This window comes from Urocampus carinirostris, chromosome 6, assembly GCF_059441175.1.
Source record: "Urocampus carinirostris isolate Australia breed hairy pipefish chromosome 6, RoL_Ucar_1.0, whole genome shotgun sequence".
Lineage (NCBI taxonomy): Eukaryota > Metazoa > Chordata > Actinopteri > Syngnathiformes > Syngnathidae > Urocampus > Urocampus carinirostris.
Genome location: NC_142354.1, coordinates 39286309 through 39308996, shown reverse-complemented (window position 1 = coordinate 39308996; position 22688 = coordinate 39286309). Strand labels below are relative to the sequence as shown.

The window sequence follows — 22688 nt, the reverse complement described above, 5'->3', positions numbered from 1 at the left end:
CATAATGAATGTTGCACATTTCTGGACACAACCAAATTGCTATATGTACGTGATAGAAAAATGGCTGTCATAAAATATGATTATTTTTGTGTGTGTTTCTTCATTTTTACTTACAATTACGTTGCAGTTTAGGTCAACATCAACCCGCAAAGTAATGTTGGAAAGACTAGAGTTTGACTTTTCAATCAAACAATCAATACTTTGTGAATGAGATATTTCATCAAAATCGTTCTAAATCAAGATGCCGAGAAAATATAAAGCCGCATAGCTCACCTAAGTTCTCTTGCAGCCATCACGTTCAATAATGATACGTAACCATGGTATTATTACAACCGTGAGTGTAGTAAATCCAGGAGAGTAAAATATTTACAAATACAGAATAGTAAAAAATGTTTTCTCTATGCCGTAGTGCAACCCAACGTGTGATTCACATTCATCTTTTTCGGCCAATTGCAGGCTTTGTTTCGCCCCTTTAGCCTATGCGGGCCTATAAATGATAAAAAGGAACCGCCCCTTTTACCTCCGAATAACTTTAGATAATAGTGACTGATTCAAATGATGATTGACACATTGGTTAGGAAATGAAACACCGATATATAAATCCCAGCATACAGCGCGGACTACTTCGCCTTCGAGGGAAAATCGAGTCGGCGGCTGCTTGCCTTAGTCGCAAGACTTTGCGACTTAATATTGAGCCATATATAAGGCGCACTGTATTATAAGGCGCATGGTCAGCTTTTGAAAAAAATAAAGGCTTTTAGGTGCGCCTTATAGTGCGGAAAATACGGTAAAAGTTTTTTCGCTACTTCAACAAGCTTGATACCTAGAGCTTCACTTTTTGGAGCCAAGAGCATCGCTAACTTTTTCTTGACACATCACAAAAGCAAGTTCCTTCGTGCTTTTATGTGGCCTAGTCGTCATGCTGCTGTAAACGCCAGCCAAGCAAGATTCCCAGAGAGCATCATAAAAGTGGCTAAAAGGAAGACTTCTCTAAAGGTCAAGTTTCAAACACACGTCGCTATGTAAGGAGGCCCTGTGCAACAACTGGTAGGCGCCGTTTCGGTAATTTCGTTTTATTACAGCAATGATATTGTGCCATTTCATGCCCTGTGGTCTATTTTTAGACAGTGGACTAAATATGGTGTACTCTAAGTCAAGTCATTTTTATTTGTATAGCCCATAATCACAAAGAGTCTCAAAGGGCTGCACAGGTTATTACACAGACTATTTTTCCAGACTATTATTACATCATCCCCTGATCTGGAACCAACATGAGGGCAAGGAAAAACTCAAAAACCTCAACATGAGGAAAATGACTCTACTGTATGCATTTTGGATGGATCTGTTATGAAAACATAAACAGAAAATACCAGCTAGCCAAGTCCTTGCTTGTTTCATTCATTTAAGAACTTTTTATTATTTTATTTTGCTACTTTTTTCTGATATGTTTGTATTCTTTCCAAGTAGGGTATTTTATTAAAAATGCATTTTGGGATATACCCCAAAATTATCAGTATGGGGCTGCAAGGATTGAGAGAAAAATAAATTAGATTAGGAAAATGTATGCAAAAAAAACAAATGGAAAAACAATATTGGAAATTGGCAAAAAAAATGCCCACAATTGTATTTTTAAAGCTACTTTTTTAATGTTGATTTTTTTTTTGAGTGAAGCGTTGCCCAAAATAATTTGGATGACATATGGGATTTTCACAAAATAAAGCAGAACAAAAAAAAAAGGACTTTCTAAAAAGACATTGACAAATAATTGTGTTCCTTTCAAGAAGTATTTATTTTATTTAAGGAATGTTTCACTTATTAATAATGAGAAACAAGGAGGGATCAGCAAAAAGGGATGGTATGGTTCATGGCAGGACATTCTTAAAATTTGAAATACTAGTGTCTCTAAATAAAATTTTGCATTTAATGTTAAAATAAATGAATATATTTTCTCCCATCAGGAAAAATGAAAATGTACTAAGACATTTGGTTATTTCTTTTATTTGACTAATGAGATAGATATATGGTCCCTTGGCAAACATTTTTGTTCGTTTTGAAAATTATGATTTCATATTTTTCCTTAACTTAGTTTGTGATGTTTTATATTTTTTCTTTTGTGGTAAGTCAAAACGTTTCTATTCAGGCTTAATTTTTATGATATTTGTTTCATAGTAATTCATTGCAAATATTGCTATACTGTCTGTGGTTGTTTACAAATGCCTTTGGAATTTGATTCTATTTTAATGTTAGCTGTTTTCAAAAGCTATAATCGTTAAAAAATATGTCATTATTCAACATAATATGAGATCACTTAGAGGGAGCTGAATTTACTGTCCGCCATTTTGCTGCACCCTCAAAAAAACAAAAAAAAAAACCTGTGAAAGACGAAAAATGGTGTTGTCTGGTTACTTTGAGTCCCCTAATAGTTTGTATTCTTCCTTGTGCTTTGGAGCAGTTATTTTTATGTGGCACTACTATACCAGGGGTCCTTTTTGACCCTAAGAGCCATCAAAGCAAAACGTATGTTCTTTCTAATTTGATATTCGATAACATATATTAAAGACAAAATTCAGAAAAACCTCCAAACCAGCTCTCCAGCACATTTCATTTCACTGTGAGATGTTTGATGGTTCCTTAAAATCTATGAAATAATACCATATCAATAGAAATATACCACTTAAAATTTGACTCCCTTCTGCATTAATCAAGAGTGTTAAGGCTCATTTTGTCTGTCATTTTTGTCCTAAATAATGGTTTCAAACCAAGATTGAAGCAAAGTTTTTTTGTAAAACTGTCACAAAATATTGCAAACAAGCATACTAACGTATTTACTTTTAGTGCAGACGGCACTGGGCAAAGGAGAGAGTGTGTGTCCTGTTCTGTGTATAGCTCAGCCCATTCCTATCACTCACCCAATCAAATTGTTCTAGGTGCTCTGCTAGAGCTTCTGGGTAAAACTGTTTTTTTTCTGTGAGTTTGATCATAAAGTCAACTATGAAACTAAATTGTTCAATGAGTTTCCATATAAGGATTCTTTACAGCCAAAACAGGGTCTGCTGGTGTGACACTGCCTGTAGTTAAAATGGTGTCTTATATATTTCATCTCATCTCATTAGCTACACCGCTTATCCTCAGTAGGGTCGCTGGGGTGCTGGAGCCCATCCTAGCAATCATCAGGCAGTGGGCAGGGGACACCCTGAACTGGTTGCCAGCCAATCGCAGGGCACAAAGGGACAGACAACTCACTCGCTCATTCACACCTAGGGACAATTTGGACCGGCCAATAAACAGGACCAAAATTCTATGATAGGCATTTTTGTCTCAGTTATGCATGTCTGACTATCTGCTCAACATGGGCAATATAATAAAAGTTACGCAAGGCCCATCTTATTTTCAAGCCATATGTACTCGTGAGCAATGTTCCCTCTAAGCTGTGTGTGTGCGCAATTGCGCAAAACCCAGAGCTTTTCTGCGCACAAGAAAATCTAGCCAGCTCACAAAACCTTAAAATTGCTAATTATGAAGCGAATTAAGTCAAAGTTACAGTGCATGAAGGTAAAAACACATGGGTTCCCCTGACGCTGTGTGCTAAATGCGGTATTTTGAAGTCAAGGTCAAAGTAGAACAAAGTTGAGTAAAGTCAGAAGAGTTTTTCGAGAACCGGCTTCTTCGGCTCGGCTCACTAAAAGAAACCGGCTCTTTCGGGTCCTAAACGGCTCTTCAGGTTGTTTTTGCTTCTTTCATCCCTATATGACCAAATATTATGTAAGATTACGCACAAAATGACTTAAAGGAAGGGGGGATAGAACAAAAGAGAACAAAAATACCAAAATAAAAAAGTAGTGAAAAGCTGAGAAAAAAAGAAACAAAAGGAGGAAAAAAAAGAAGGAACAATTCAGAAAAAAGCAAGAAAAAAAGAAAGTAAAGAAAAAAAGGAAAAAAAGTAAATAGAGAACAAAAAGAAAAAAGTAACAGCTAAGAAAAAATAAAGGAAAGGAATAAAGGACATAAAAAAATAGAAAAAACAGGGAAAAAGAAGAAAAAGTTTGTGTTGCATTCAAATAATTTCCAATTATACCAAGTCAATCTTGTTGCCAACAAAAAATGTGATTGAATACAGTTGAGTATCGTGCAACCGACTAAATAGGCCCCCAAAAATGTTAGAATTATGCGACAAAAGATACCAGGAAAAAAAATAAATGGAAATCTTGAAAGAATTGTTGTAAAAACAAATGACGTTGTAGACTGCACAACCTTTGCAATAATACATTAGTCAATTCATTCAAAACTGAAAAATACTTTTGCATTGCCGGAAACTCCGCAAAATGTAAGTTGATGTCAAGTTTTGGACATGTTTGATAATGACTTAGTTGCCACACTTGGGATTGCTGTTGCTCACTGTTGTTTCAAGCGTTGCTCACCGACTTTGTGTGAACGCTCGGACCCGTGCAAAATTAGAGGGAACATTGCTCGTGAGCCATAGGATCCCAATCCCTGCACAACACAATACAGTGATATCTAATGGCCAAATAATACACAATGTGCTTCTAAAAACCGAACCAGTTGTACCATACTTGGGTCAATTGATTTCAAGATCTACAATAGGTCTTGTTTGGCATATCTAAAATACTGTAAATGAGAGAGTTCGACTAATCATAGATTTAGTTGTTTGGAAATCATATAACAGAAAATCTGCCATTGAGTGATGCTGAACTTACCTTAAAGCTTCTGCGCTCCACTTGAGTGTTTCCTGGTCTCAGTCTTGCCTCTCACCTCCTCAAGCTATTAAGTCTTGCTGAGGAATGTCCACCAAGTGACTTGGCAGCCGAGGGCCCACCTTGTCGAACGTCCTCGCTGCCAAGAAAGGCGATGACGTTTTTTTATTTTGGAAGTAAATGGCCACCTCTGGCAAAAGGTTGGTGACAATGAGCACACTCTCCATTTGGAACCAGTGTCAATGTGGTTGCACTTCGTTATGTTCAGGGTTGGGTAGGGTTACTTTAACTGGATTACTTTAAATTACTTTTGGATTACTCCAATACCAAATTTGCTAATAAAAGACAAATGAAACTAAATATGAATACAATTATGACTCACAACACGTGGTAAGCTTTCCCTCCTGGCTTTGATCTCTGATCTCCGGCAAAACTAACATAAAATGCGACAGAAACAAAATGAAAATAAATCCAAACAGCTTGCCACCATCATTTTTGCCGTTCCACGTTTTCCGTTACTCCCCAAGCCTGCACAAAATGTATTATTCACATTTAGTTTCTTTTGTCTTTTATTAGCATATTTGGTATTGGAGTAATCCAAAAGTAATTGAAAGTAATCCAGTTAAAGTAACCCTACCCAACCCTGGTTATGTTTTTCTCTGAGAGCAACTGTATTATACAGTGGAACCTCGGTTTTCAAACGCCTCTCAGTTTGAACAAATCAGAGTCCGACCAAAAATTTTTAGAAATTCTTGCTTCGCTGTTCGGTCAAAAAATCGGAGTTCGAACGCTGGTAATGTGTGAGTGCGTACGCTAGGGTGCGATGCTGAGCGGCGTACGGTGTTTTAGCCCCTTATTATGCCTCCGAAGAAAGTCAGTGCAAGCGGCAAAGTTGCTACAGGTGAAAAAAGAAAAGTAGTGCGTACAACTATTGCATTTAAGAAAGAAATAATAGCCAAATATGAAGTAGGTGTGCGAGCGCCTTCTGCTGACCACCACAAAGGTAAGAAATCCTATTCATAAGATTGCGATAACGCGAACGTACGATTAGCCTGGGTTAGCTTTAAGTTTACGTTAAACATTCAGGGTGTTGGAACAGAGCCCAACAATGAGGGTGTTGGAACGGAGCCCCCTTTCCAATGAACCGCTCACCACTTGTTGTGGAGACCCGGGTGCTATATGACTTGTAAACGACCTGATTTGTTTATTTTTACACGTTCATGTTAGCCTAATCATTCGTACGGAAGATTACGATAACGCGACCGTACGATTAGCCTGGGTTGGCTTTATGTTTACGTTAAACATTCAAGGTAAACATTCAGGGTGTTGGAACAGATTAAAACGATTTACATTCCTTTAATGGTAAAAATGATTTCGGTGATCGAACAAATCGGTTTTCGAACAGGGTTCTGGAACGGATCATGGTCGAGAACCCATGTTCCACTGTATTATTATATTATCTAATTGATTGATTGTCCAGCCTCTTTTGATCTCCTAAGTATTAAAGACTAAAAACCAGTGTTGTCAAAAATGTTTTGACCAAAAGCACGTTTTTATTTTCATTTAGAAAAATCTCGTGAAACAGAAATATTTCCCAGCAATTCGTATACATTTTTAAAATTATTTTAAAGCTTAAATCATCATGTACCCTATTTTTTTTTTTCATTAGTTGTAGTCACTGTGGTTTAGGAGCTCATACATGATATTAATTTTGGTTAGTAATTATTCTCCAATTTTGGATTTTACTATATTTGTAGACTGTTTTTCAAGTTATACTATTTAAAAAAAAAAAAACAACTAAAAATAGTGTTTAAAATTAGAAAAAAATTCAAGTAGATTTTTTTACTTTTCCCTCTTTTTATTTTTGTAAAAATACGAACACCATTTAAATCAAGTCCAATAGCTTTACTTCATTTAAATTATTCATCAAACAAAGTAACTTAAACACATTTTCCTGTACTACCTCATGATCTGAATATAGAATTATGTGGATTTCCCTACGGGATGAATAAAGTATCTATCTATCTATCTATCTATCTATCTATCTATCTATCTATCTATCTATCTATCTATCTGTCTGTCTGTCTATCTAACTATCTAACTATCTAACTATCTAACTATCTAACTATCTAACTATCTATCTGGAAGAAAAAGTAGGAATCTGCTGCCACCCACTGACATAGATGAATGTTTCCGTTACTCGGCTGATCACTGATATAAAACATACTGAAAAATTATTGGAAAAATAAAATTGGGCAATTTCCTTCAGCAAACTAGCCAAGGTATCACAGCAAACTGATTAAACATTGCAGTTATAGATGATGTTCAGCCCATACATTTTAGTTTAGCTATGAACCTAATTTTTATTGAGAGATTTCTTTACAAACCACATAGCGACAAATTTTATTTTTACAGACGCTTTAATATACCAAACCAGGGGTGTCAAACTCATTTTATCTCGGGGGCCACACGATAGAACAAACATTATGTCGGGGGCCGGACTAGTAGATTAAAGAGAAAGAAAAAGAGAGATAAATAACTAAGAGAAAGAGGGAGGGAAAAGGAGAGAGGGCGGGACAAAGAAAGAATAGAGAGAGGGATAGAGCGTGAGAAACAAAATAATAAAAAGTCATGAGAGAGGGGGAAAAGAAAGGGAGAGGAAGAAAGAAATCCAAAGAGAAATAGAAAGACAGAAGGAGAGAAAAGAGAAAAGAAAGCACGAAAGGCATGAAGAGAGAAAGAGAAAAGAGAGAAAAGGAAAAAAAGAAGTTAGAGCAAAAGAGTTTAAAAGACACAGAGAGAGAAAGAGACAAATAGCAACAAAGGAAGAGAAAAAGAGAGACACAGAGAGTGAAAGAGACAAAGACAGAGAGGGAGTAAAGGGGTGGAAAAGAGGGAGAGAGAGAGAGAGAGAGAGAGAGAATTAAATACAAGTACAGTGTCTTTGTGAGAGGCACCTGGCTTTGGCAACATCAAGTTGACATATTTCAACCTGCAGCTTGTTTTTCTCTTGCGCTTCTCTGAGTGTTGTCTCGCGGGCCGGATTCAATCCCTTAGCGGGCCTGATCTGGCCCCCGGGCCGCCTGTTTGACACCTGTGGACTAAACTGATAATAGAGTGACATGACAGATCAACTGATGAATTGGACTTTTTTTTCAATTTTTATTTGAAGTTTGAGGTACTATTAATTGAATATGTAAATGCAGTAATTGTAATGGCATATTTATTATTTCAGTATATTTAATTGACATATACTTTTTAAAGACGATTTAATTTAATTCAATGGACGTTATGATTAATTAAGGTAAATATATTTTTGGCAGGGCAGCACGGCGGCTGAGTGGTCAGCGCGTCCGTGGCACAGTTCTGAGGTCATGAGATCAAACCTTCCTGTGTGGAGTTTGCATGTTCTCCCCATGCTTATGTGGGTTTCCTCCGGACACTCCGGGTTTCCTCCCATATTCCAAAAACATGCATGTTAGGTTAATTGGCCTGTCCAAGTTGTCCCTAGGTGTGAATGAGCGAGCAAATTGTCTGTCCCTGTGTGGCCTGCGATTGGCTGGCAACCAGTTCAGTGTGTCCCCTGTCCACTGCCTGAAGATAGCTGGGATGGGCTCCAGCACCCCGGCGACCCTACTGAGAATAAGCGGTGCAGATAATGGATGAATGGATGGCCGGTCCAAATTGTCTCTGGGTATGAATGAGCGAGTGAGTTGTCTGTCTATGTGTGCCCTGCGACTGGCTGGCAACCAGTTCAGGGTGTCCCCTGCCCACTGCCCGAAGATAGCTGGGATGGGCTCTGGCTCCCCCGTGACCCTACTGAGGATAAGCGGTGCAGATAATGGATGGATGGGCGGATATTTTGGGCAACTATTTTAAGAATATCTCACTGTGAAACACTGACAAGTTGGTTTTGTTTTTAATATTGGACATCTGCTAAAACAATCGCCAGTTTATTACTTTTACTATTATGCCCTGATTACATACTTGTGACTTTCGGTCAATCACGTTTTTGTTTTTTTGATATACATGCCTATTAGGTCAGGTCTGCTTCAGTAACCCAAGAGCTTTGGTAAAAATAATAGGCTCAGGTTCTTTATTCAACTTCAATCTCCATTGATGTCTTCTCTCCTTAGTTTGAGTGTCTACTAAATTTTAAACATATCAAACACCGAAGAATGTTAAAAATATTATGTGGAAAAATATATTGTCAACGTTTTTCAAAAGAGTATTCACCTCTCGTTGAGGGATTATGAACACATGGAGGCTTGTTCAAATTAAGTAGCAAGTTTTTAGGTGGCATACTTTCCTCCAAAATTTAGTAAGATTTTTACTGTTTTATTTTGAATAAAATAGCATTTTCTGTTCAAACAGATGATTAAGTTGCACAACCGCATTGTTGTGTTTATTTTTAGCAGGGTTGCTAGCATATGTTGACTATTTTTTGCACTATGATGACCATTTTTGCACCAAATGCATATTGCACAAACCCTTACGATACCAAACTGTATGTAACATCCTACATGCTGACATTTCTTGAGTAAATTTTGTGTAAATTATAACTATAACCTTATCCTCCTTGTTTTATAACCTTATCTTCTCTGTTCCTTTATCTTCTTGTTTTTTTTACCTCACTGTGAATGTGTGAACCTGGAGTGTCATGCCCAATTTCGTTGTCACAATATTTTAACCCATTTTGTAACAATGACAATAAAGGTATGTTCTATTCTATTCTATTCTATTCTATTCTATTCTATCCTATATGCTAAAGGAGATACAAAAAAAAGTAAGTTTGACTTCGATTTTGCTTTTGTAGTTTTTTGAGCAGGTAATTTGTTTTTCCGGTATTTGTGGTAAAAAAGGCAACATAAAAAAGAACAGACAAATATGGAAAGTACAATTTTGGGTTTTACACTAATTAAATGTCGGAAAGTGGAATGGGAGTATTTTTCATTCTTTCATAAATAAATTGTGGTTTTGAAAAAACAAAATTTTGAAAAAGGTAAATTTGTATTTCAGTGCAAATACAGTGGGACCTCGGTTATCGCGGTCAATGGGGACCAAAACCACCCGCGATAAGTGAAAATCCGCGAAGAAGCGGCGCACCTTTAAAAAATGTATATAATAATAATGTTTTTTTTTGTTTTTTTTTAATTATTATTATTTTTAGACCCAGTTAATGGGGACCAAAACCACCCGCGAAAAGTGAAAATCTGCAAACTAGCGACGCCCCTTCAAAAATGCTTAAAAAAATAATATATATATATATATATATATATATATATTTATTTATTTATTTATTTTTTTTTAATTATTTTATTCTATTATTGTTATTTTTTAGACCTGCGAAGCTCTGAACCCGCAAATGTGGAACCACGAAGTAGCGACGCCCCTTCAAAAATGCTTAGAAAAAAAAAATATATATACATTTTTTTAAATTATTTTATTCTATTATTATGATTTTTTTAGACCTGCGAAGCTCTGAACCCGCAAACATGGAACCTCGAAGTAGCGACGCCCCTTCCAAAATGCTTAAAAAAAATAAATAAATAAATAAAAAAATATATATATATATATATATATTTTATTATTATTATTATTTAGGCCCGCGAAGCTCTGAATCTGTCAGCGCGAAGTTGCGAGGTCCCACTGTATTGAAAAGGAACATCACTTAGTGTGCAAACTTTACCAATAACTTTGCCATTATCAACTATTCTGCTTCCACATAATGCAAACCATAAATTGTCAGATGAATATTATGTCCACAGCAACAGCACAGTAATTGAATAGTAAATGAATACTAGACTGTTGCAAGAGCACATGACAGCTATGTTGGTGACCGTGTGACCGGCCGGCATGTCGCCCCTCATTGCTTCCGAAATATCCTTCGACAACGGAATGTGTAGCGAATGACACAAACATAGCCGATCACGTAACAGGTGTTTAGCACTCGCGTGGCGCCACCAATTCAAAGTAAACAAACTAAACTGTCGGGCCAGCGTGACTCCAGTTTCTCTCCGGTTACTGAAACGAAACTTGGTTACTGGCTGAAATAAAGTGATATAAAATGGTCTCGATTATGACTGTTTTTGTCCTTACGCTGCCGAACTTAGCTCGCTCGGTTTATCTACTGGCTAGTTCCGTCAACCATTGGTGACCTCCAGGCGTTAGAACCCCTCTTCCTTCCCTCAACGCAAAGACATCATCAGTGTCAGGAATAACCACGTTATCAATAATGTCGTAACGTAACAGTGTTATTTTTTAGTAATGGGGTAATCAAATTATTTTTTTAGGCTGTTACAACGCCGTTACTGTTACTGATGGTCAAAATCAGTTCGGGGATTTCAGTGTTCATTTTACCTCTGAAAAGTGATGGGTTCCAGGAACTCGCATGCTCAAAAATCTATGGGTCCCAACAGAGATCTATGGGTCCCCAAAATTGAGTGTTATCGGGGTTGAAAATTGTAAATCGGCGACAAATATATAATATAAATCTATATATTCGTTCGGTTTTGATAATCACAGTTTATTGGTAATACAAATCAGTTATCACTTCAACATTTTTCAGTTCACAAAAATATTGTAGATTATACAAAATATTATTGCTGATATAGTTATATTAATCCATATTTTCATTCAGTTTTAATCATCATAGTTAATTGGTAATACAAAGCAGTAATCACTTCAGATTTTTCAGTTCACAATATTGTATATTATACAAAATAATATTGCTGAAATATTAATCCATGTAGTCATGCAGTTTTAATCATCGGTTAATTGGTAATACAAAGTAGTTATCACTTTTCAGTTGATATATTCTTCGTGGTTTGCTGTCCCGCCACAGTTCAAATGCCTTCTCAAGGTCCAATCCATTATAATCCTCCTCATAGCGTAACCAGGAATATAATTGAGTCCATTTTGGCAGAAGAATCCTTTTCTTGCTAGGAGTATTCTTTTGTTTATCTTTCGTCGAATCGTTCACTTCAAAACACGTGTTTTCCTTGCCTTCGCGGTCTTCTGAAGAATCTCTCCGCCGTTTTTTCGTGCCGGAATTATTGCCGTTTTTATCAGTTTCTACATTATGTTTCGACTTATTATTGACACTGAAGAAATTACCAATTTTTTGTTGATTTGCACCTAGTACCAACTGTTTTTCCGGAGGCATACTTCTCTTTCACTCGACAACCGCCACAACAATGACATCATCTCGAAGCAACGAGATCTCGTTTGCCGAGATCGGTGTGGGACCAAAACAACAATGGCGGATGGCGGATCTGCCTGACGAAGTTTGGAGTGCGGTAAATCTTTGTTAATTTTTTTTTAAAAAGCAATCGGGTAATAATGACAATTTGGTGTCAAAAACGTTGCATCCCGGGGACGCACGTTGATTTGACCCAATGCGTCCCCAGCAAAAAGGATGCGTTTAGGACGCAGGGACACGGGCAAATGAGAACACTGGACTTTGGATAAGAGATTGTTCACATTTCCAACTAAATGCAACTTGTCTGCAATTTCCTGTGCCTTCCAAGCATCTCCTCTGTGAACACCACGAGGACAGAAGAGGACACGTGACGTCGCACGCAATGTGCTCAATGTTCGCGGAAGTACTCATGGATACTAACGGCCTAGCGTATCAAGCAATTTGTGACTTCCATTCAAACAGAAGTTGCATTCCAGAAGATCAGAACAAGAAATGAAAGTGACCCGTGTCTGGTGTGGAAAAAGCTGGCAGACACACTTTAATAGACCGGATACAGGTCGCGTCCTTGTCACGTAGCGAAGCGGGAAACAGGAAAAAAGGGCCCATTCGCGTAGACATACTCACAATTTATTGGGGGAGAATGAGGAGGGTTCGCACACTCGATCCGGGGATCGATGGTCGCAGGAATGGATTAGAAATCCAAACAAAATAAAAGTTGTCCAAAACAAACCAGTATCAAACGCTGGCAAATCTACAGACTAGGCATTTCTCAGAGCCAAACAGAACTTGCAGAAATCTCACAGAAGGTTCACAAAAATCTCACAGGTTTAACAAAGTTTAACAAACGCTCAGGCAAAGCACAGTTAGAAGGAACGCGTTTAAGTACTCCAAACAGCAATCAGTCAATACGCCTCAACCGGTGTCCATGGGCGGGGCCAATTGGGCGCCGCGGCAACCGCGCCAGAATCCAGCGCCACCCGGCTGGGACCGACTGGACGCCATGGCAACCGTGCCCTAGGTGACAGTCCTTGCAAAAAAAAACAACTGATATATAGTTTCAAAAACAAATCAGTTATAGTATTTTTATAAATATTTGTTAAGGCTGGTTGTTTTTTTTAGCTTGATGATTCATTCTGTGATTGGTTGAAAAATATTTGAGGGTTTTCTGTTTTACAATAATCTTGCCTCCCCAAAGCATTTTGCGAATAGTGGCAGAAAATGGGCTGGGCAATGATAAATGTGCTTTGCATCTGTCATACCCCCTGTGAATATTTCCTCACATGTTCCAAGTCATTCATGTTACTCATGGAGCCTGTGACTGCTGGCACGCAGCCACAACCCGGTTATTAAGGTCTTGGTAATAGCACAGCTATGCCCCTCGTGAGCATCATTGTGTATTTCAAGCCGTTGTGCTGAACCCAACGCATGACACGAATACATGCAGATATGATCATTCATCTAGGTCATCCCATGCATTCATTTGGGTCATTTGGTTCCAGTTGCCATCAACTGGCTGCGCTGAAAATGACAGGAGGAGCTGAGGCTTTTGTCATGCGTGACCAGCCCATATGAGAAAGGGCGGCAGTGCGTGCATTTGTCAAAGTCAGATTGTAGCAGGCACCACTGTGACCACACTGGATAACTACGCACAGTTCGCAACAGTATGTTCTACAAACACATTGTATGATTAGGGCAGTGGTTTCCTAACAATGGTGGAACTACTGAATCACACCAGTTTTATATGTGATTTTACTGAAGTCAAGTCAAGTCATTTTTATTTGTATAGCCCTTAATCACAAAGAGTCTCAACGGGCTTCACAGGTTATTACACAGACTATTTTTTCAGACTATTATTACATCATCCCCTAATGTGGAACCAACATGAGGGCAAGGAAAAACTCAAAAACCTCAACATGAGGAAAATGAAGAAACCTTGAGAAGGGACCGCACATGGATGACCAGAGAGCAAAGGATGTTGTAATCACAAATAATACAGAGATATTGTCCAAGAAAAGTATAGGTTATTCATATGCTATAGAGTAGCTTAGATTTAAACATTTCCACTGAGGTTGCAGAACAGATCTCAGGGGGAAGAGCATTTCACAGCACCGGTGCCCGGATGGAGAACGCTCTCGAACCAGCAGAACACTTCTTGGCTCTTGGGATCACCAGAAGACCGGCGCTCTCAGAACGAAGGCTTCGGACTGGAACATAGGGGGAATCAGATTTGAAAGATATGAGGGAGCAAGTCCATGTATGATTTTGTATAATACTAAGAGAACCTTGAAATCACATCTTAGGCTAACAGGGAGCCAATGCAGGTTAGCCAAAATCTGCGTGATGTGATCGGACTTTTTTGTCCTAAGACTACAAAAAAAAAGTGGCGTTGTTGTGTTTTCACTTTTTTTTGGGTGACTCTCGCTCTCTGGTGCAACCTAATGACGAAGAGAAGCATCTTCTATTAAGATAACTTCAGCGGGATAAGATCAAAGATTCCTTAGGAGAAGCAGCAGGAAATGGGGCAGGAACGAGATTTCGGGGTTTCTATTTGCCATTTGTGGTTTTAGCAGACACTGAAGAGTCATGATGGGAAGGCCCCACACCCTCAACTTTTCTATTTTTTTAAGCGCTTTGGGAAGTCTTCAATGACTTGAAAAGCGCTATATAAATGCAGATCATTTCATTTCATTCATAGACCGGTAATTCCAAACTTCAGCACCTGGTTTAAAGCGGCATGCGTGCCTGTATAGAATAAACTAAACTGTTTTCGTGGAACACATTGATTTGACATTATGCGTCCCCAGCAAAAATAATGCGTCTGGGACGCAGGGACGCGGGAAAACGAGAACACTGCCATGTACTCCCTGCTGTCCTTTGGTCCCACTTTGAGTATGGCCGCTTTTGTTTAAAAGACAAAAGAAACTAAATATGAATACAATTATGAGTCACAACACGTGGTAAGCTTTCTCTCCTGGCTTTGATCTCTTTGATCTCTGCCAAAACTAACATAAAATGCGACAGAAACAAAATGAAAATAAATCCAAACAGCTTGCCAACATCATTTTTGCCGTTCCATGTATTCCGTTACTCCCCAAGCCTGGACAAAATTTAGTAATTTTATTCATATTTAGATTATTTTGTCTTTTATTAGCATATTTGGTATTGGAGTAATCCAAAAGTAATTGAAAGTCATCAAGTTAAAGTAACCCTAACCAACCCTGTTTGTGGTTTGTTGTCCCGCCACTGTTGTAATGCCTTCTCAAGGTCCAATCCATTATCATCCTCCTCCTCATAGCGTAACCAGAAAATAATTGAGTCCATTTTGACAGAAAAGTCCTTGCTAGGAGTATTCTTTTGTTTGTTTTCTTTTGTCGAATCGTTGGCTTCAACACACGTGTTTTCCTTGCCTTTGCGATCTTCCGAGGAATTTCTCTGCCGTTTTTTCGTGCCGGAATTAATGCCGTTGTTATAACTTTCTGCATTAAGTTTCGATTTATTACTGACACTGAAGAAATTACCAATTTTGTGTTGATTTTCACCTAATACTAACTTTTTTCGGAGGCATACTTAGCCTTCACCTTCCCTCGACGACAAGCACCACAACAATGATGTAATCTCGAAACAACGAGATCTCGTTTGCCGAGATGGGCGTGCAGACGAAAACTTGAACCGTGAGACCAAAACGCCAATGGCGGATCTGCCTGACGAAAAGTTTGGAGTGTGGTAATTCCCAGGGACACACGTTGACTTGACACTATGCGTCCCCAGCAAAAATGATGCGTCTGGGACGCAGGGACACGGGCAAAGGAGAACACTGCCATGTACTCCCTGCTGTCCTTTGGTCCCACTTTGAGTATGGCCATTGAGCAGAACCCGCCTGCGTTGGTGATGTAGTAGTTGCTGTTTGCATTGATGCTGATGTTATTCCGGTACCAGGTAACGTAAGGTTTGGGATTTCCAGTCACGGAGGAGCTAATACAGCACCCGTAGCCATCGTGCGTGACACATTTTTAGCGGGACTGTAAAAGCGGGAGCAGCCTCAAAGCTGCTTTCCTTTGATGCTGGGAAGTTTAAACAAAATGTTCCTGGATGGAAGAACAAAGGAAGACGAGAAAATAAAGACTATTACCATAATTTTGCTCCTTAGAATATTGAGGACCATTTTTAGTTGGACCCTTTTTCCCAGCAATTACTTCCGCCAGACACCAAAGGCATGATTAGTTGATGGTGCTGAAGATTACAAATTATTATTATTTTTGTATGATGACAGACATGTTTTAGGAATACATAAAAGCAGTACAATTTACACTCTAAGACAGGGGTGGGCAAACTACAGCAGATAGGCTTTTTAAATTTGGCCCACAAAACTAAACATATTTATTATAAAGTACTATAAAGTTAAATAAAGTACTACAAATAAATATTGTTGTTTTCGCGCTAATCTTGTCCCCAGTGTTCCTTTGTATTTCAACCCACCCATCAAAGTTGTGTGCTTCATGAAGCACAAATGTGTATTGCACTCCAGGACAACTTTCAAATGGATGGATGTCTAGATAGATAGATAGATAGATAGATAGATAGATAGATAGATGGATAGATAGATAGATAGATAGATAGATAGATAGATAGATAGATAGATAGATAGATAGATAGATAGATAGATAGATAGATAGATAGATAGATAGATAGATAGATAGATAGATAGATAGATAGATAGACAGACAGACAGACAGACAGACAGACAGACAGACAGACAGACAGACAGACAGACAGACAGACAGACAGACAGACAGACAGACAGACAGACAGACAGACAGACAGACAGACAGATAGATAGATAGATAGATAGATAGATAGATAGATAGATAGATAGATACTTTATTCATCCCCGTAGGGAAATTCACATTTCCAGCAGCATCCCTGCGCTGAGAAAAATACAATGATAAAGCAAAAAGAATACAATATACAAATACCCATTGTGACGTGCTAATACCCACAGTAGCGTGTTATATAGAGTATCTAGATAGTGCTACACAGAATACACATTGCAATAAAATACGGTAATATGCAATGTAAGGGGTGTGGTTCAATGTGGGCCTTTACTCCGCCGGGTGGAGTTAAAGAGCCCCATAGCATGAGGAAGAAAAGATCTCTTCAGTCTGTCCGTGGTACAAGACAGCAGTCTGTCGCTGAAGCTACTCTTCTGTCTGGAGATAATGCTGAGTAGTGGATGTGATGAATTGTCCATGATTGACCGTAGCTTTTCCAGTGCCCGTTCCTCATCTACTGTTGTCAGGCTGTCCATCTCTTCAATTTCTTTCTCATGTATTTATTTCATCTGTCAAGATGCTTATCAAATTCAAAGCAAGGGAAAAAAAACATTCTTCTGCGGGGTTTTTTTTAACCTCATGCAAAAATGGTACAACAATTTTTTTTTTTTTACAATTATTTTATTTTATGCAAGGGAAGTTGGAAGACTGCCTCAGTTATTCATATTTGTAATATATATATACCACAGCCATATCCCCCTAGTGGGAGGTGGCTAGAGTCATTTCTGACTCTTTTTGGGAGATTGATTCAGAGGAGGGGATTCCCAGCCCCCTCGCTCAACCCAACTGAGGTGTTAGGAGTCATTAGGTGACCAAACCCCCCAATTCCAACCCCTCATGCTGAACGCCAAGCAGGGAGGCAACGGGTACCAATGTTTAAGTCTTAGGTATGACTCGGCCGAGGCTTGAACCACAACCTCCCAGTCTCGGGGCGGGCGCCATACCCCCAAGGCCACCGAGCTTGTATATTTGTATTAACCTTTTGATATTGGAATCATTGATATTCTAAATTCCATCATTTAATTGTAGGCATGTGATGTTGGCCTAGACTACCGGTACTTACATATCTATAATGTGTTTATTGCCTTACTGATGTAGGCTACTGTAAGACCATTAAAGCATACAATATAATTTTGAAATCCAGTAATCTTACAAATCAGATTTTACTAAGGCCACTGTGGCATAAGAAATCTGAAAACACTAAGGCCACTATCACACAAATGTATTATTTGCTAATTAGCGATTGTGTTGACAAACTAAGTGCAATTAGTGTTTTCCAATATTTTAGCCTTTTTCTTGACATGAGCAGTGTTCATTTTACCTCTGAAAAGTGATGGGTCCCATGGAATCGCATGCTCAAAAATCTGTGGGTCCCAACAGAGATCTATGGTTTCCCAAAATTTAGTGTTATCGCGGTTGAAATTGTAAATCGGCGACAAATATGTAATATGAATCTATATATTCATTCAGTTTTAATCATCACAGTTTATTGGTAATACAAAGCAGTTATCACTTCAAATTTTTCAGTTCATATATTCATCGTGGTTTGATGTCCCGCCATATTTGTAATGCCTTTTCAAGGTCCAATCCATTATCATCATCCTCATAGCGTAACCAGGAATATAATTTTGTCCATTTGTCCAAGTCATTTTCTTGCCAGTATTTTTTGTTTATTTTCTTTCGTCGAATCGTTCGCTTCAAAACACGTGTTTTCCTTGCTTTCGCGGTTTTCTGAAATATTTCTCCGCCGGTTTTTCGTGCCGGAATTATTGCCGTTGTTGCCACTTTCTGTGTTATGTTTCGACTTATTACCGACACTGAAGAAATTACCAATTTTTTGTTAATTTGCACCTAGTACCAACTGTTTTTTCGGAGGCATACTTCACTTCCACTCGACAACCGCCACAACAATGACGTCATCTCGAAGCAACGAGATCTCGTTTGCCGAGATCGTCGCGAGACCAAAACAACATTGGCGGATGGCGGATCTGCCTGACGAAAAGTTCGGAGTGCGGTAAATCTTTGTTAAAAAAAGAAAAAAATGTAATCAGGTAATAATGACAATTTGGTGTCAAAAACGTTGCGTACCGGGGACGCACGTTGATTTGACACTATGCGTCCTCAGCAAAAATCATGCGTCTAAGACACAGGGACGCGGGCAAACGAGAACACTGCATGAGGTTTAACATATAATGAAAATGTGTGCTTTTTTTAGTGCTTCACTATGTTTCCATTTCAGATTTTAGCCAAGCATTCCACATTTTCTGTTTTGAGTTTGGATCCCATATTATCAATTCCGGTGCATCTTTTATTATTATCCTTAAATCCTATTAACACAGATTTTAAGTGGTTGCATTGTTTTGAAGTGAATATGATCACATTTAAAACACATTGTTTGCAGGGTTGGGTAGGGTTACTTTAACTGGATTACTTTCAATTACTTTTGGATTACCCCAATACCAAATATGCTAATAAAAGACAAAAGAAACTAAATATGAACAAAATGACAATTTTTTGCAGGCTTGGGGAGTAACGGAATACATGGAACGGCAAAAATGATGTTGGCAAGCTGTTTGGATTTATTTTCATTTTGTTTCTGTCGCATTTTATGTTAGATTTGCCGGAGATCAAAGAGATCAAAGCCAGGAGAAAGCTTACCACGTGTTGTGAGTCATAATTTTATTCATGTTTAGTTTCTTTTGTCTTTTATTAGCATATTTAGTATTGGAGTAATCCAAAAGTAATTGAAAGTAATCCAGTTAAAGTAACCCTACCCAACCCTGATTGTTTGTATCTTTTGCTTGTTTTGGGGATTTATGTATATGAAAAACTTGGGAGGAAATACAGGTATACTTAGTTCCACCATATTAATGAATTGGCTGGCAAATGATGCAGTCTCAAAACATCTGCGGCTGCTATCAGCTGTCCTATGTTCCTACCTTTTGTTCGCTTCACTTCCCAACTTGGCGACTCGGAGGGTTTAGACGTGCCCATGTCATTCTTGGCATAGACCCAGAACTTGTACTGCCTTCCTGGCAAAACATTGATGGCAGTGAACTTGTTGTTGAAAAGATGGTCCGCCACGATTTGCCAAGAGCGGTTGACAGAATCACGCTTGGTGATGATGTGGTGCAGCCTGTCGTAGTTTTTCTCATCTAGAGAGGCGGTCCAAGAAATCGTGACTGATCCAGACACATTCTCTTCTAACTCCACCGGACCTGGAGGCTTTGGGTCATCTATGGATAAGAGCTACAACATTAAAATACAACAAAAATCCTTTCATGGAAGATGACCTATCAACCAAATGATTCAATTGATTCAACCTGTGACTCTTATTTCAATGGGGCATGATTCTTGTCCTTAGATGTTCTTCAAGATCAGGCTGTAGATCCCGGTGTCTTCACGCTCGGAGGTTGCAATGAATAACTGCGATGACGTGTCAAAATTGCTCACTCTAACATGCTTGGGAAGAGGCAGACCATCTTTAAACTACGTGATTGTAGGTAGTGGAGAAGCCTACTGACGGTGTTTAAGAAATTGGTCATGATTGAAATTACGATGCGCTTATTCCTTTTCATGCATTCTAAACCTGGAAGTTATAGTTGAGCATTTTGGAGTTTCCACCCTAATAACCATAAAGTTCTTCATTGAACAGGATTCGTCTGTTAGAAGAAGACAAATCCTCACAACTTTGATGACAACCTATGTTAAATAGTGTAGCAACTTTTGCAACTCAACAATAACGACAAAGGACAACACTGGAAAACATGATTAATTATTGAACAAAGGGGCACAATTATTGTTTTTTGTTTTTTTTTGCTACGCTTGGCGGGTTCTAAACGTCTATGATTTCATTTAGATGAACATTTCGAAACACTATGGTTGTCAGTGTGGCTTATAAGAATGGGTTTGATAAAGAGAAACTTGTCCGAAATGAAAAAAAATGTACATCAGAATTAATTACTATGTTTTCCCTGCATAGTACATACCCAGGACAATGAGTTGGGTGGCAGCCTTTGTTGTACCAAATTCATTTTCAATCCTTATCTTTATTTCCCCTGCAGTTTTGCGGTTGCACTTGAGCAGTAGAAGACGAGAGTGGGTGGACGACTTGTCAATTTGTATGCGGGTGTCCTCCTGCAGCTCTTCGCCTTCATTGTACCATTGGATTTCGATTGGCTCCCAACAAAGGACATCTCGAAGGCTGCGTCTTTGCCAGAGATCACTGTGATCGGTTTTGAGAACGTTGTAAGGTCATTTTTGTTCATTCTTGGGGGATCTGTCAGCAGCAAACACATTATTTGAGTTAGGCCAAACTAATTGTTTTCTGATACCTGTCCCTACCTTCAATGATTAAAACAGCTTCTGTTTTATGGCCATCGGCTTCATAACAATACTTTCCGGAATGTTTTTCTTTGCAGTTTTGTAACACCTGCTTGCGGAAACGTCCTTCTTCAACAATCCGAACATCATCAGTGGCTGTTATCTAAAACAATGCAAGAAAAAAAAAAAATTCTGAAGAACCACTCCTATCCCAAAAATGTTTAATGCCTCTCCATTTTTCCATCTTTGTACCAGACCCCTTTGCATTCATCACTGCTCAGTCTGCAGACCAACCCAGCTTCTGTATCAAGAACGGTGTTTGTGTCAGTCAAACCACTGGTGAAGAAAACACCTGTATCTGAAGGGGAACATTTACAATATTGTTTTGGGCTAGCGGTAAAAAGCAACATGTATGTTAGTCATCTTACCACAGTATCAGAAAACAAGTTGGACTTTTTTTGCTCTTTCCTTTTTATCCTGAACTGGCCATTCTTCTGTGTCATTGAAATCTTTGACATCAACTTCTCCGTCAGTTTTTTTTTTTTGTATGATCTTCTTAGGTTTAGGTATTTTCTTTCTTGTTTGCACATCCCCTGCCTCTTCGTCTTTTGTTTCAGCATTCTCTTCATACTCATCAACGTCATCTCTTTCCCCATCTTGGTCTTTTTCTTTTACTTTTTTGACATTTTTTTGACATCACATCATGGCGGCGCCCCTGTTCGGCTGCGGCTGCATCGGCTCGCAACAGTTTTTTACACGTCGGCCATAAGACCCAGTCTTCGACTCAGTTTTGACGGCGCACAAAGTCGGCTCGAACTGCAGATTAAGATACGATCGCAGTTTTTTTTTTGCTGGATGTGCGATCATCCAGACATCAAGCGCTCGGTGCTACGACCACTCGGGAGTGTTTATTAGCCACGGACTGCTATGTCAACAAGACCCAGCGGCCTACAAAGCAGCGAAGCAGAGTGGCAAGACAGGGCGTGACCGCCGGACGAGGAAGCGAGGTTGTCGGGCCGTGCTAACAGCTAGGCTAAAGGCTAAACGCCTCTCCCATCCATTCTCCAACGTTCGCTCTCTGGACAATAAACTGGACCATTTAACAACTGGAAGTGGCATCGAACCGCGAGATGACGAACTGCTGCGCTAAAATTCTGACGAAGACATGGTTAATCTTATCTATCCCGGCTGACGTTCAAAGTAACTGTGCGGGTCAGATGTATCGACATTTCGTTCTGTATACACGTGTATACGAATGACGATAAAGTAAATCTGAAATCTGAAAATCTGAAATCTGAAATTTTGTCGCTCATTTTCCTTCACTTCCTATAGGTTCCTTGATGTCTGTTGGTTTGGAGGCATCTTTGTCCTTAGTCTCCAACTTTACTGTCATCTGTGGTTTGGTTCTATATTGTGGCTTTGCTTCAGGCTGTTTTAGCTGAGATTTTAGTGTTTCTCCTTACAATGGCTTCATCCATGGCAGCCCCATTTTACTTGCCATAAATTATATTTATCCCTGCACAAAATCCATTCACCTTTCTTTCTTCAAGAACATTTTAAATACTGTCGTGCAGTTTCTCCCTGTGTTTCAGTTCCATAAAAAAGTTATTTTCTAGCGCCATC

At 38.8% G+C, this 22688-nt stretch overlaps 1 pseudogene; it reads right to left on the bottom strand.

Annotated features, from left to right (window-relative positions):
- Positions 1-4774: 4774 nt before the first annotated feature.
- LOC148364770 (immunoglobulin-like and fibronectin type III domain-containing protein 1) lies at positions 4775-22543 on the bottom strand (annotated as a pseudogene).
- Between the last annotated feature and the right edge of the window lie 145 nt (positions 22544-22688).